Raw genomic sequence first — 3,022 nt, forward strand, 5'->3', positions numbered from 1 at the left:
GGAACCTCAAGAGAGTGAGGAGGCCCACCTGAGGAAAGGTTTATACGTAAAGGATACAGGCATAGGCATGAAGGACCACATTGCAGATGAGAAGGTTGACTCAGTAGCTGGCCATGGGGATAGTAAGCAATGGGTCTCTGCACCTGCGGTAGGAGGCAAAGAGAAAGAAGCGGAGCAACATGGGGCTCCAAGGAAGGCGACGCATAGGTGCGTGCGTGCGTGGAAAAATTAAGGGAAAGCAGATGACCCAGAATGCAAACAATTGAAGATTAAGAAGCTGCCTTACATGGGGGTGCATAAGCCTCTGGGGGTGCACCTCATGCTCCCTACTAAAGAAAGAATATGGAAAGGAGAGTACTGCTTCTGCCTTCTGGTGTGCTGAACCCATGTACTTGTGAGTTGCCCGTGATGTTAGATCAAACATGTCGACCTCTGTGTTGTAAGTGGTGTCCTGCTTCCTGGAGGAGTATCTGAGCACCACCCCGCAGTGACTGAAGCTATTGGATGCTTTCCTGCTGTTCATTCTTGACAGGGGGCATGCAATTTGTATACTGTCTGCTGGTGGGCACCTTCCCTTTCAACTCCTTCCTTCCTGGAGTCAGCTCCTGTGTGGGCTCCTTTATTCTGGGTGTGAGCCTCCGAATCCAAATCAACCTCCAGAACAAGGCTGATTTCAAGGGTATCTCACCCGAACGTGACTTCGCTGACTTCCTCTTTGCCAACACCATCCTGCATTTGGTTGTTATCAACTTTGTTGGCTGACCCTTCAGTGCCCCAGGCAGCAGCAATTGAAGAATAACAAATGGTTTTCCCAAGGAAGATAATCTGGTGCCTCCAGCTGACAGTAGTGTCCCCTCAACCTTATTGTGACAGCTTTTTCAGTTAACTGTCTGAATAAAATAAGAACGTTTGTCTTTTCCAAATAATAAAGAAAGGAGAGTACTGCTGCATAGAGAGTTGAGGGCCAAACAGGGTTCAAAGGAGGAAGAATATTAATTATCCAAGTGGCCAAAAGCACTGTTGACTACACTATACTGGACGGCGGCCTTTCTGATTTATGCCAGTGTATGTTGCAAAAAATATCCAGAGAGGTATGTGCTGCTTTTTAAGTATGTGGATGTTATCAGAAAAGAGCAGATCAATTATTGGGCTATGCTTGAGCCCAGGATGATGATGTCTTTCATGCTTGCATGGCCCTAGACCTCGAGGCACAATGGGGTTAATGCGACTCTGACCTTTGGCAACACACGATGGGGTCTTCCAAGTTCGGTAAAATGATTGTCACTGCCAACGGGTTACCTATAGTATATCAGCCCTTTTAGGGGCGCCTCACCCGAGAAGAGTGGGTGGCCAAGGTAGTCCGGCAGAAACCTATTGTGACTTTAATAAAGGTTTCTGCGCCAGAGAATATTGCAAATTCCAGCACGAATGCTCGAAATGCACTGGCAGACATGCCCTTATCCATTGCTATGGGGCGGATGCAGGGCCGTAGCCATGGGAAGGGGGGCAGCAGGGTCCGGCCACCCTATAGTTGTGCCTGCCCCCTCCCCCCCTAAATCTGGGCCCAGTATATTGCTACATGAACCTTTATACGAGTTTAAATGTGTCCTTATGTATTAGCCAGCCTTTTGTTTTGGCATGCTTACGGTTTAAATTTTACTCTGGGGGTTTACATTGCTTGAATCTTTTCAGAGTGTGTGCCCTGCAGTGGTGTCTGTTGCTGTTGCTGTAGTGTTCTAGACACCATGGCGCCTCGCCTCCCCTCAGGCAAGGATCGGGTAGTATCACAGTAGCTGAAGAGCTCTGTTCAGCTCCGTTTGGTGCTAGTTTCATCCAGGTCACAGCCCATTGCCTCACTCAAGACTGCACCGGAGAGGCAGAAGCACAGCGTGCACGGTGTATTTTATTTTTATTTTTTGCATATTTATATAGCGCGAACTCGACCCGAAGGTATTGGAGCGCTTTACATGAGCACCGTATTTACATTACACATTCAGGCACTGGGAGATTAAGTGATTTGCCCAGAATCACAGGATGTGGACATCTGTGGAGCACTGTGTCGGTTGGTTTGCCTTATCTTCCTTTGCCTGACCTGGCATGGCAGCAGTAATTTATGGGAGTCGGAGTAAGCTGCCGCCATAGCCTGCCCTTGTAACAATCTCTGGACGGTCTGAAAGAACTACAAATGCACACAGAAAGGTAAAATGTTAATCTAAGATGCATCTAAGAATATTTCTAAACTAACAGTGACCTATATACGAGGCACTGGTTATAGCGTGAAGGGAACGTTTTTAGGTCTCGGGACCATCCGGTCTGCCGAAGGCAGAACCGGAAGTCCGGAGATTTAATGTTTTGGAGAAGAGGGGCTTGAACCCGCCCCTCTTCTCCCCTCTTCTCCATTGGCTGGCCTCTTGAATGCTGGCCAGCCATAGGAGAAGAGGCTTTGTCTCTCCGAACAGGCCCCATCCTTTTCGGATTCGGGGGCGTGTTTTTTGCTACTTTTCTGATTATCTTCTCCAGCCAATGGCAAGAGGAGAACACGCCCCCGAATCCGAAAGCGCCGCTGCCTTTCTCCGAGGCATTTCTGCTTCGCCTCGGAGAAAGGCAGTGGTGTGCTTGTTTAAAGGTTATTTTTTAGGACTCTGAGAACATATGTATCTTCTTTTATATGCGTTTCTTGCTTTTGTTGTGTGTTCAAAATGTTCCTTGTCAGTTATGCTGTTATTCGTATGGTTGTAATATTTAACGGGAGGGGATGCGTTGCGTGTACACTATTCTATGAGGAACGTTTGCTTCATGTTGACTCCTTAACACCATTTGCAATAGAACCCATATCTGTGGTCGTTTCTTCCCTAACAGCACTATACCTTTCTATAACTGAACGTGGACATTTTGCGGTCTTTAAATGGCCAAACGTATCTAGCTCGAAATTCGCTTGCTTCATTGGTCTATCTTCCATGTCAAACAAACGTCGTCACTCTGCCCTGCCTCCTTTGTGTATTTGGCTCCTGGGAGGGGATGT

At 47.6% G+C, this 3,022-nt stretch overlaps 1 pseudogene; it reads left to right on the plus strand.

The window, feature by feature from the left end:
* The first annotated feature begins 422 nt into the window (after positions 1 to 422).
* Positions 423 to 846, plus strand: LOC146811983 (dolichyl-diphosphooligosaccharide--protein glycosyltransferase subunit DAD1 pseudogene; annotated as a pseudogene).
* Positions 847 to 3,022: the final 2,176 nt, after the last annotated feature.

The sequence above is a fragment of the Triturus cristatus genome, chromosome 7 (genome assembly GCF_964204655.1).
Source record: "Triturus cristatus chromosome 7, aTriCri1.1, whole genome shotgun sequence".
NCBI classification, from domain to species: domain Eukaryota; kingdom Metazoa; phylum Chordata; class Amphibia; order Caudata; family Salamandridae; genus Triturus; species Triturus cristatus.